This window comes from Silene latifolia, chromosome 11, assembly GCF_048544455.1.
Source record: "Silene latifolia isolate original U9 population chromosome 11, ASM4854445v1, whole genome shotgun sequence".
Lineage (NCBI taxonomy): Eukaryota > Viridiplantae > Streptophyta > Magnoliopsida > Caryophyllales > Caryophyllaceae > Silene > Silene latifolia.
Genome location: NC_133536.1, coordinates 103,626,798 through 103,640,485, shown reverse-complemented (window position 1 = coordinate 103,640,485; position 13,688 = coordinate 103,626,798).

Genomic DNA, 13,688 nt, shown 5'->3' with positions numbered 1-13,688 from the left:
GATATGATTTATGGCAAGGCAGTCTCCATGAACGGAATTTATGTTTTAGATCAGACAACCGAAATATTACACGTAATGAATAAAAAGTTAAAGGTTGGTGACAAAGATCAAACGTATCTATGGCACTGCCGTATGGGACACATTAATGAGAAACGCGTTAAACAGCTCATCAAAAATGGAGCTATCTCGGCCTTTGATTTTCAATCATTTGGCACGTGTGAATCATGTCTCATCGGTAAGATGACTCGGATTTCCTTCAAAGGTGTTGGAATGCGCGCTGCTGACCTATTAGGACTTATACACACGGATGTATGTGGTCCTATGTCAATCACCGCACGAGAAGGCTATAGGTATTTCATCACTTTCACGGACGATTTAAGTAGATATGGCTATGTCTACTTAATGAAGCACAAAAGTGAATCCTTTGAACAATTCAAGGAATACCAGAATAGGGTACATAACCTATTGGGTAGAAAGATTAAAACACTGCGTTCGGATCGTGGTGGCGAGTATCTTTCTCACGAGTTTGATCAACACCTTAAAGACTGTGGGATTGCCCTACAGTTAACTCCACCTGGAACACCTCAATTGAATGGTGTGTCCGAACGGAGAAATCGAACACTACTTGATATGGTTCGATCCATGATGAGTCACACCGTGTTGCCTGACTCATTGTGGGGTTATGCTCTTCTGTCAGCTGCTCTAATACTTATCTGAAGTCCGTCTAAAGCTGTTGACAAGACTCCATATGAACTATGGAAGGGAACGGTCCCTAACTTGTCCTTTATACGGGTTTGGGGCTGCGAGGCTTATGTCAAGTGGAGACACGAGGATAAGCTCGGCCCGCGATCGGTCAAGACATACTTTATAGGTTATCCTAAAGGAACACTTGGTCATTACTTCTATTCGCCAACCGAACAACGTGTTTTTGTTGCGGCTAGTGCGACATTCTTGGAGAAGGAATTTCTCGAGAATGCAAAGAGTGATAGAACCTTCGACCTGTCGGAGATTCCAGAACCAAATACCGAGCAACCATTGGAGGAACCAATTCCTTCAATCCCGGCAGCGGTGAATATTGCTGAGGAACCTAGGAGGTCGGGCAGAGTCTCTATTCCTCCAGACAGATACATTGGTATGGTCGAGGAACATGCCATAGATGACGTTCTACTCTTAACGAGTAGTGAACCCGCAACCTATAAAGGTGCCATGACTAGTTCCGACTCAAAGCTATGGCTTGAGGCCATGCAATCCGAGATGGACTCTATGTATGAGAACAACGTGTGGGATCTTGTTGACTTACCTGCTAAGGTTCGTCCCCTTCAATGCAAATGGCTTTACAAGATAAAGCATTCGGTGGAAGGTCAACAAGATATCTATAAAGCACGACTAGTTGCTAAAGGTTTCACCCAAGTGCCAGGTTTGCACTACGATGAAATTTTCGCACCCGTAGTCATGCTGCGTTCCATTCGGATTATCCTAGCGATTGCCGCTTTTCATGACTATGAAATTTGGCAAATGGATGTGAAAACCGCCTTCTTAAACGACTTTTTGGAGGAAGAGTTGTACATGGTACAACCCGAAGGTTTCATCGATCCACAACATCCTAAGAAAGTGTGCAAACTTAAGCGTTCCATTTATGGACTTAAGCAAGCATCTCGAAGTTGGAATCATCGCTTCGACCAAGTGATTAAAGAAAATGGATTTACTCGATCGGTCGAGGAACCATGTCTTTATATCAAGTCGAGTGGGAGCAAGATTGTCTTCCTAATATTGTATGTCGATGACATACTCCTGATTGGGAATGACATACCTCTCTTAACTTCGGTGAAAGTATGGTTGAAAAACCATTTCCAGATGAAAGATCTGGGCGAGGCACAAAGAATTCTAGGCATCCGTATCTATCGAGATAGATCACGACGGATGTTATCTCTCAGTCAGGAGTCTTACATAGACAAAGTCCTAGAGAGATTCAGCATGACTAACTCCAAGAAGGGGTTTCTTCCTATGGCTCCAGGGGTGCACTTGAGCAAGTCTCAGTCACCAGAGACACCGGAAGAGAAAGAGCGCATGACACGGATTCCTTATGCCTCGGCTATAGGATCAATCATGTATGCCATGATATGAACACGTCCGGACGTGGCATATGCATTGAGTATGACAAGTCGATTCCAACAGCATCCAGGTGAATCACATTGGATGGCTGTCAAGAACATTCTTAAGTACCTACGGAGGACTAAAGATTGGGCATTGACTTTGATGCGACCATAATTGGCGCATATTTAGCCCCCGAATTACCATTGTTTCCATGCTTTTTAGTGCCTATTTGGGTCATTTCTTATCTTTAGTTCTTTGTTTTGCATATTCTTTGAGATTTTGATCCCTTGGTAGGAAAGGAGTAAGAATCTTGCATTTTCATGGCAAAACAAGGCTAAATTGATCATATTCAATGACCAAGCATCAAGGAGAGACAAGACTAGAAGGCCTTTGTACATAGCATAGTAGAAGAGCATTGTTGAGAAAAGGATCCTTGAGTCCCCAAGGAAATCCCCAAGGAATTCATGAAGAAAAGGGAAGAAAAAGAAGAAGGAAAGCTGCTGAACTACAATCCGAACGGATTGTAGAGAATCCGTCCGTCCTCGCCAGTCCGAGCGTCCTCACCAGGAATCCGCTCGGATTGCCCATGCCCAGATCCGAGCGTCTTGTTCCTTGATCCGCTCGGATCGTCCATCCCATCCGGCCGTCCCGACTCCCGGCCCTTACGGATCACAAGACAAAGACGTTTCGTTCTTCAAGATACGAAATGGAGAAGCCCTTCTCTCGGATAATCCCGGAGGCTCCTTGCTCAACTTAAAAAGTGTAATTACTAGTTTAGCCCTTAGTTAACCCTAATGCATCCTCCCTAATTTTCACTATAAATACCCCATTAGTCTAATTAGAGGAGCATGTTCTTCTTATCAATAATTAGTGTAGTTAATATCAATCAAATCTCTCTTCAATATTGTAATCAAATATTAATCAAGTTTTAATCCAAGTTTTAGTTCTTTAATCTCTCTCTTGTTCTTACTTTATTTTGGGTAATTGAAGATTATTTGGGTTATTATTGGGAGATTGACAACCTCTCAATCTAGGATTCAAGTACTTCTATTATTCTTGCTTTGTTATTGGAATCATTAGTAGGTATAATCTCTTAATCCCTTTTTAATTATTGCTAATTACTTTCATTTATTCATCATGTCTCATTATGTTAGTATGATTGACAACCTTTCTAGCATGATCAATATTATAATGAGTGAGTAGTCTCTTAGCTAGGGTTTAATGGGTGATTAGGGGAAACCAACATGGGGAATGATTCATGCTTAAATTAATATGCTTTCATATCTTATTTGCTTGCTTGTTTTGATCTTAATACATGCACATGTTATATTTGATGAAATGCTAAGCCTATGAATCCTTGCATTTACTATCATCTTCTATCCTTTCAACTTGACTTGTAAGACATAACCCAACTCGAGTCTTGTTAGACCATGCATGTGTTAAGTAGGGAAGATTAAGTCGACTTGTAGGTGTTGTACATTCTAATCGATTCGGCTCGGGACCCAAACTTTCCTAGGATTGTAAGATATAACCCAACTCAATCCATCACAACAATAATTGCTTGCTTATAATTTGAGAACATGTTTGTATGATCATATCCCATGATTCCCCTATGAACCCATGACACCCTAGTGCTTTTAATCAATTGTTTACACCCTTATTTCATTTACCTTGTTAGTTTATTTTCATTGCTATTTTAGTTTAGTAACCTTCTACATCAACCCAATTTGTGACACCCCTAGACACCGCTAGTTACAATAGAATCTTCATTTCAATACCCGTCCCTTGGGATCCGACCTTTACTTGCCTCTTTACTAATTGTAGAGTTGTTTGTGAAGTATAAATTGTGTTTTGTATCGACCATTGACCAACGACCACATATGCTTAATTGTGAACACCAAATGGCTTCGATCAAAAATGGCGCCGTTGCCGGGGACGGTGTTTAATTGATTTAAGATTTCTTTTATTGTTTTTAGTTGTGTCTTTTTCACCTTGGGGAAGTAAAACTCCTCAAGGTTTGTTCTAATTGTTTTCTAGTTGTTTGATATTTTGCGAGAATGGATTTCATAGATTGTTTTGTAGAGGACCACTTGAGTATCCCTTACTTCAAGGATCCCATGCAAGCATTAGAGGCCTTAGAAGCAAGTAAGGCTAAGAGCATGTATTGGGAGTTGGAGGTGGATCTCTTTGAGGCCGCTCTAGCTAACAAAGAACTCACCCATGCACAATCCGAGTTGGTGCATAATATTCTAGTGGAAGCATGTCAACCCATAAAGGATGAGCAATCTATCCTAGAAGATATTCTACAAATTCAAGAGCAAGAGGAACCCATCATGGAATTTGAATATGATGAGGTTAATGAAAGTGAAGAAGAATATGTCATGAGAATGGAATATCTAATGGAGATGGAGCAAATTCTCAATGAAACTCCAAAGGAGGAAAGTGAGGTACAAACTCCTACTTTGAAACCCCTTCCCCCAAATTTGAAATATGCTTACCTTGATGAATCAAAGACCAAACCCGTGATTGTTAATGATAGACTTGATGATGACCAATTGGGTAAATTGCTTGATGTGTTGAAACAACATGAAAAGGCTATAGGTTATAGTCTAGATGACCTTAAGGGGATAAGTCCCAACTTTTGCATGCATAGGATTCATCTAGAGGACGACCATAGACCTACCATTCAACCCCAAAGAAGATTGAACCCCCACATGCAAGAAGTTGTCAAAGGAGAAGTCATGAAATTACTTGATGCGGGAATCATATATCCCATATCGGATTCTTTGTGGGTTAGCCCCGTCCAAGTGGTACCTAAGAAAGGAGGTACTACGGTGGTGACAAATGAAAAGAATGAATTAATACCCACAAGAATGATCACCGGTTGGCGTATGTGCATTGACTACCGTAAATTGAACTCCGCAACAAGGAAAGATCACTTCCCCTTACCATTCATTGACCAAATGCTTGAGAGGTTAGCCTCTAACAAATTCTTTTGTTACCTTGACGGGTATTCGGGATTCTTCCAAATCCCTATACACCCGGATGACCAACATAAGACCACCTTCACGTGCCCTTATGGCACTTTTGCATATAGACGGATGCCTTTTGGATTATGTAATGCCCCCGCTACTTTCCAAAGATGCATGATGAGTGTCTTCTCCGATTATCTAGAGACCATAATGGAAGTTTTTATGGATGATTTTAGTGTTTATGGAAAGGACTTTGACTCATGCTTGCACAATCTTTCCCTTGTATTGCAAAAATGTGAAGATGTTAGTCTTGTTTTAAATTGGGTAAAGTGTCATTTCATGGTTAATGAAGGAATTGTTTTGGGTCACTTGATTTCGGAAAAAGGCATCGAGGTAGATAAAGCTAAAGTTGAGGTGATAGAGAAACTCCCACCTCCCGTGAATGTTAGAGGGGTGAGAAGTTTTCTCGGTCACGCGGGTTTTTACCGTCGTTTCATAAAAGATTTTTCTAAAATAGCAAAACCCCTCACTCAACTTTTGCTTAAGGATGCCCAATTCCAATTTACTGACGAGTGTGTTGAAGCTTTTAATAGAATCAAAGAAGCATTGATCTCGGCACCAATCATCCAACCCCCAAATTGGGAGTTATCTTTTGACATTATGTGTGACGCTAGCAACTACGCCGTTGGAGCGGTACTTGGCCAACGGGTAGGGAGAGCTCTTCATGCCATCTATTACATAAGCAAAACCCTCGACCCTTCTCAAGTGAATTATGACACGACCGAAAAGGAGCTTCTTGCCATTGTATATGCTTTGGATAAATTTCGGTCCTACTTACTTGGATCCAAGGTGATTGTATTTTCGGATCACCGTGCTCTTCGACATCTCTTGATAAAGAAGGAGGCAAAACCAAGGTTGTTGAGATGGATTTTGCTACTTCAAGAATTTGACTTGGAAATAAGAGACAAGAAAGGAGCCGAGAACGTAGTGGCGGATCACTTGTCAAGGATCCGGTTTCATGATGAAAATGGAGAAACCCCGATCAATGACTCATTCCCCGACGATATCTTGATGGCTATTCAAACTCAACTTGAAAGGCACATCACCCCATGGTTTGCCGATTATGCTAACTATATTGTTGGAAAAGTGCTCCCTCCAAACTTGAACCACAACCAAAGGAAGAGATTCCTATTCGAAGTGAAGAGGTACTTTTGGGATGATCCAAACCTCTATAAGGAGTGTAGTGATGGGCTCTACCGGAGATGCATCCCTCAATGGGAAATCCAAGGAATCTTGGAAGGATGTCATTCATCACCCTACGGTGGGCACCATGGAGCAAGAAGAACCGTTGCAAAAATCCTCCAATCGGGTTTCTATTGGCCCACAATGTTTCAAGATACAAGAGAATTCATCATTCATTGCGATGCTTGTCAAAGAACGGGAAATATATCTTGGAGAAACGAAATGCCGCAAAGGGGCATTCTAGAGGTGGAGATTTTCGATGTTTGGGGAATTGACTACCAAGGACCCTTTGTGACATCTAACGGGGACAAGTACATCCTTGTGGTCGTAGATTATGTTTCAAAGTGGGTGGAGGCAATTGCCACCCCAAATGATGATGCGAAAACGGTCACCAAGCTTTTCAAGAAGATAATTTTTCCAAGATTTGGAGTTCCTAGAGCTATCATTAGTGATGGAGGAACACATTTCCATGAAAAGAAGCTTGCATCCCTTTTGACCAAATATGGTGTTCAACATCGAACCGGCTTGGGATATCATCCTCAAACAAGCGGTCAAGTGGAAATTTCAAATAGAGAGATCAAACAAATTCTTGAAAAAGTTGTGAACAAGACTCGGAAAGATTGGAGCACAAAGCTTGATGGTGCTCTTTGGGCTTATAGGACAGCCTATAAGACTCCCATAGGTGCCTCCCCCTACAAGCTTGTATATGGAAAAGCATGTCATTTGCCAATCGAATTGGAGTACAAAGCTTATTGGGCAATCCGAGCACTCAATCTTGATCTCAAATTGAGCGGTCAAAAGAGGATGATCCAAATCCAAGAGTTGGAGGAATTCCGACTACAATCTTATGAGAATGCAAAGATTTACAAAGAAAGAACAAAATTGCTTCATGATAAGAGGATTCGACAAAAGGCCTTGCACAAGGGAGACAAAGTCCTTCTATTCAATTCCCGCTACCGACTCTTTCCGGGAAAATTGAACTCTAGATGGATGGGTCCCTATGTGATAACCGAAGTTGGGAAGTATGGAGATTTCGAACTCAAGGCGGAAGATGGAAGCAAGTTCAAGGTAAATGGTCAAAGATTGAAGCCATACTATGAAGGAGCATTTGTTGGAGAGGTCGAGGCTACCTACCTCAGTCCTCCTTCTCCTTAACATCTCATCAAGAATGAGAGTTTGGTGGAGTCCTCCCTAAACCACCATTTGTAAATATACTAACCCTCTAACTTGTATTTATTATTTAATTGCATTTGTTTAATAAGCATAAATTCTTTTCATGAGCGCAAGTGAGGGAGGGTTACTAATGAGTTTTTGAATGAAGGAAGGAGAAAATTCCTAAGTGTGGGGATGCATTGAAAGAAAGGAGAAGAAATCAACACTCGCGGCAAGAATCCGTGCGTCTCTCTGGAGATCCGGACGTCCTGGCAGAATACGGACGTCCAAGGGAAAAACCGCGCGTCCAGCTGTGTTGAGAAATTGAAGGTTTCTGGACTGATGAAGAATCCGAGCGTCCTAAGGAAGAAGACGCCCGTCTGAGAGAATCCGGCCGGATTAGTGGAAAGACGCTCGTCTTTTCCCCTGAGCATTTCAAAGAAAAATCTCTGTCGAAGAATCCGCCCGTCTTCTCAATAAGACGCCCGTCCTGACCCTGATGAATCCGAGCGTCTTATGCTCGGGACGCTCGTCTTGAGGCGAGAAAAATTCTGGGATTTTACTCTGTGGCAGAATCCGGGCGTCTTGCCCAGAATCCGCCCGTCCCGTGAGAGGAGAATCCGAGCGTCTCAGCTTCGAATCCGCTCGTCTCCCTGCCCATTTCTCGACCCGACTTTTCTCAATTAAATTACACCCCACCACCCATATAATGACACATCACTACTCCTTCCACTCACCCTATAAAACTCACCCCCTTGTAACTCCCATACATATCCAAATCATTCTCTTCACCCTCAAAATCAAAAACCCCCAAATTTTCTAGGGTTTCCAATTCTCAATCAACAAAGAACAACCTTAGCAAATCTTCAAACAAAGTAACCCAAATCAAAAGAACTCAAGGATGGCACCTAGAAGATCCTCCTTTAGAAATGCAAGAAGACCTAGGATGGTGGGAAGTTCCTCTACCTCACATCTCAACACCATTAGAAGAGAGCATGTGGAAATTGTAGACCTCACAAGGCTCGACGACTTCTCGAATGTGGAATTCCTTGATGATGTGCAGCGATTGGTCTTCCATCGACTCTTAAGTAAGAATATTCTTCCCACTAAATTCCTTTGTCATGATACTTTGAGAAAACTTGGAATCTTTCACCAAGTGGAGGCTTTATTTGAGGTTTTTGGTCTTTCAACACTCTTTCGCATGTTTGAACCCACCTATCGGTCTCTTGTGCTCGAATTCTTGAGTTGCTTAAAGATTACCACTTCAAACAAAGTGATTAGCATAGAGTTTAGGTTAGAGAATGTCTCTAGAACAATGACCCTTGTGGAATTTGCGAGAGTGTTCGGTCTTGATGTCTCGCCTACCCGAACATCAAGACCCAAGAAGTATAGTGTCGCACCCTTGTGGAGGGCCATGACGGGCCGGGACTTCATTCTTACCAAAGAGTGTCTTGCTTTTCACATCCAAAACCCAATCTTGAGGCTCACTTACCGATTTCTTTCGGGTACCCTCTTCGCCCGCCGAGACCCGGCTATTGTGAATCAAATGGACCTCATGTTCATGGAATCCTATCTAAACATTCAAGGAAGAGACGGGTATCATCTCAATGCACCTCTAGTCTTGCTAGAAAAGTGGGCGAAATTCCGAAATGGTGATGATGATGGGAAGAAGCATATAGTGAATGGTGGACTCATAACAAGACTTGCAAAGCACTTTAATCCTAGGTTCAATGCGAACAATGAGTACACTCCACTCTCGGGAGGAATGAGAATTAATGAAGACCTCCTTGTTGTCCAACACCATTGGATAACCCTTGAGGGGGTTGATAAAAGGATCAAATGGTTGACAAAAGGAAGTGATCCTATCTACCTTCCGATGGCCGACCTACCTCGAGTCTCCCCAAGGAGAGGAAGCTTGTCCCCAATACCCTCTTACCTCATTCAAAGTCAAGAAAGGCAAGCTCCACCCCCGCAAGCTCCTCCACCACAACATCAAGAACAACAAACTCAAGGTGAAAAGATAAAGGTGCCTCCCTACCCCTTTCCCTACCAACCTTACAACCATCCGAATCCCTTCATCCTCCCCCGTGACGATTTTGTCACGGGAATCTTGCAAGACTTGCACTACCGTCAATATGAAACCAAGGTGGACAACTATTATGCTCTTTACCCTCAATACCACGACATGGTTCAAAAGGGACGGATAAGTGAAGAAGGAGCTTTTCCTTCATGGGCTCAAATGGAGTTGCTCTTTCCTAACTCGGACAAGGCCAATGAAGGGGCAAACGGTCACAAAGGGGAGGAGAGCGGCGACTCTTGTGGAGGTGATACGGTGAAGCTTGAGAGTGAAGAAGAAGATGAGTTCATGGATCCAAGTTTAAGTGATGCTTCTAGGGATATTTGGGATACCGATATTGAAGGAGATGATGCCGATTTCTAGGAGATTACTTCATCACTAGGTGGAGCGGGCAAGAGGCACCCACCTTAGTTCAAGTGAAGTTTTCTAAATCTCTCCTCTTTATCTTTATTTTTCATGAAAAGAACTTTGCATCTTGTTTGTTTGTATTTTATTTAACTTTGACTCATTGTTGGTTTAGTCCTAGCAACATCAAAGGACTCACACCTCGGTTCCTTTGAGGTGTTCTTTATTGTTCCCACTTTTGTAAAATCCAAAATGACAATCTAGTTCCATGCATAGCATAGCATGTGCATGAACTCCCCCATGCTTTGACATTAACAATAGTGTCTTACTTGGTTTGGGGAAGTTAATGCATACGCAACGGGAGGTAATTTAAATTATCCTCTCCGTCATAACAAAAACCATGCATCATGTAGTATAGCTTAGTGTAGAATTGCATTTAGTATAGAAATCATGCATCAATCTTTGCATAATTTCCATCATTTTGGCCATTGAGGACAATGCCCATATTAGTGTGGGGATGGGAATTCTAACACTTAACTTTTATTCAAAAACCATAAAAATTGAAAAATTTCAAAAATCATAAAAATTTGAAAAATTGAAAAACCAAAAACAAGTTCATTTCCTTTGTATATATTGTCTTGTATATATTGTGTTTGTTTCATCCTTGTTCACTTTGATTGACTACGCCACATCCGAGACATGAGGATATTGAAGACCGCATGGTATGATCTTTCCAATCTCCTTTTTCCTCTTTATGTTAATGACTATGTGGCTTTATTTTGATTGATGCGGTAAAAACAATGTGAACTTAGGGTTGCATCTAGAATTATTTGGCATATTAGTTGGTAGAATCATTTGCATTAGGATGTGTATATGTTAGTTGCATCATGGCATGTAGTTTGCATGTTAGAAAAATTTTGCGAAACCGTCTACTTGGGAAGCTTGACAAGTGTATATAGGCCCTAGTAGATGCTTTTTCTTCTTAAGACTTTGCTTGTTAGAATACTTGTAAAACACCCTAGGATGTGTCATGCTAGTATCCTTTGACCCATGGTTTAAGGCCTAGTCAAGAGTACCTTGTGGTGTGATAACTCCTTGGCTACCGTTTATTCCAAGGTGACCCTTGAAACCATGCATTCTTCCATCATTCATCCATATTCTACCATACATTTTTGTCATCAAAGGGAATGGGCACAAAAAGAAATCAATTTGAGTTCAATGAAATGAAAAAGTGAAAGAAAGTTTGCAAAAACGCATCAAATGAAGAGAGGAGCAAAAATAGACTCCTAAAGCTTCAAATACAAGGCACCCTCGTTACTAATTGGGGTGACTTTGAAAATATTCAAAAAGAAATGCAAAAAGTTGTCAAGTATTGAAATGCCAAAAATCAAAAAGAATGGCAAAGAAAGTGTTCTCGAAAAGTCAAATGCCACAAGAAATTGGGGGGAAAAACAAAAATGAAAGCAAACTCCCAAAATGAAACTCAAATATCTATTAATCCCTTTATCCATCATATCCATTTTTGTGCATGGTAGAGAGGGGACGACCCTTCTTCTTGTCTAGGCAAGAGGGGGAATTCCGCGATCCTCCAGTGTTTCTAACACCATAGGGAGTCTACTCTTGACAAAAGCATTTAACGATTGAGGACAAAGGTACCCTAGCTTGACACCTTTTGGAGGTGATTTATTGGTATCCTTCTAGGCCTAGTAGTTTGAACAAATTGCATCTATGAAGGATTGTGTACCCTTGAATTGCTTCCCTTGTAGATAATTTCCGCCACTTAGATGAGGAAAGTGGCTATTCTTTTTGTAGATGCATCCATTATGTGTTTTTGTGTGCTTAATGTTTGGATGTGTCGCCATTTTGGCAAGACCCACCTTGCCTTGCAAGAAGGCATCCTACCTCATGGTTGTCTTGTTGTGAGTTGAAGGGGCGGAGTGAGACCCGCTAATTGTCTCATATCGGCTATTATTATTAGGTTAGGTTAGTATTGGTCCTAGTCTTTGTCACCTCTTTACTCGGGACGAGCAAAGGTTCGGTTTGGGGATATTTGATGCGACCATAATTGGCGCATATTTAGCCCCCGAATTACCATTGTTTCCATGCTTTTTAGTGCCTATTTGGGTCATTTCTTATCTTTAGTTCTTTGTTTTGCATATTCTTTGAGATTTTGATCCCTTGGTAGGAAAGGAGTAAGAATCTTGCATTTTCATGGCAAAACAAGGCTAAATTGATCATATTCAATGACCAAGCATCAAGGAGAGACAAGACTAGAAGGCCTTTGTACATAGCATAGTAGAAGAGCATTGTTGAGAAAAGGATCCTTGAGTCCCCAAGGAAATCCCCAAGGAATTCATGAAGAAAAGGGAAGAAAAAGAAGAAGGAAAGTCTGCTTGAACTACAATCCGAACGGATTGTAGAGAATCCGTCCGTCCTCGCCCGATCCGAGCGTCCTCACCAGAATCCGCTCGGATTGCCCATGCCCAGATCCGAGCGTCTTGTTCCTTGATCCGCTCGGATCGTCCATCCCAGATCCGGCCGTCCCGACTCCCGGCCGCACGGATCACAAAGACAAAGACAGATTTCGTTCTTCAAGATACGAAATGGAGAAGCCCTTCTCTCGGATAATCCCGGAGGCTCCTTGCTCAACTTAAAAAGTGTAATTACTAGTTTAGCCCTTAGTTAACCCTAATGCATCCTCCCTAATTTTCACTATAAATACCCATTAGTCTAATTAGAGGAGCATGTTCTTCTTATCAATAATTAGTGTAGTTAATATCAATCAAATCTCTCTTCAATATTGTAATCAAATATTAATCAAGTTTTAATCCAAGTTTTAGTTCTTTAATCTCTCTCTTGTTCTTACTTTATTTTGGGTAATTGAAGATTATTTGGGTTATTATTGGGAGATTGACAACCTCTCAATCTAGGATTCAAGTACTTCTATTATTCTTGCTTTGTTATTGGAATCATTAGTAGGTATAATCTCTTAATCCCTTTTTAATTATTGCTAATTACTTTCATTTATTCATCATGTCTCATTATGTTAGTATGATTGACAACCTTTCTAGCATGATCAATATGATAATGAGTGAGTAGTCTCTTAGCTAGGGTTTAATGGGTGATTAGGGAAACCAACATGGGGAATGATTCATGCTTAAATTAATATGCTTTCATATCTTATTTGCTTGCTTGTTTTGATCTTAATACATGCACATGTTATATTTGATGAAATGCTAAGCCTATGAATCCTTGCATTTACTATCATCTTCTATCCTTTCAACTTGACTTGTAAGACATAACCCAACTCGAGTCTTGTTAGACCATGCATGTGTTAAGTAGGGAAGATTAAGTCGACTTGTAGGTGTTGTACAATCCAAGAGATTCGGCTCCGGGACCCAAACTTTCCTAGGATTGTAAGATATAACCCAACTCAATCCATCACAACAATAATTGCTTGCTTATAATTTGAGAACATGTTTGTATGATCATATCCCATGATTCCCCTATGAACCCATGACACCCTAGTGCTTTTAATCAATTGTTTACACCCTTATTTCATTTACCTTGTTAGTTTATTTTCATTGCTATTTTAGTTTAGTAACCTTCTACATCAACCCAATTTGTGACACCCCTAGACACCGCTAGTTACAATAGAATCTTCATTTCAATACCCGTCCCTTGGGATCCGACCTTTACTTGCCTCTTTACTAATTGTAGAGTTGTTTGTGAAGTATAAATTGTGTTTTGTATTGACCATTGACCAACGACCACATATGCTTAATTGTGAACACCAAATGGCTTCG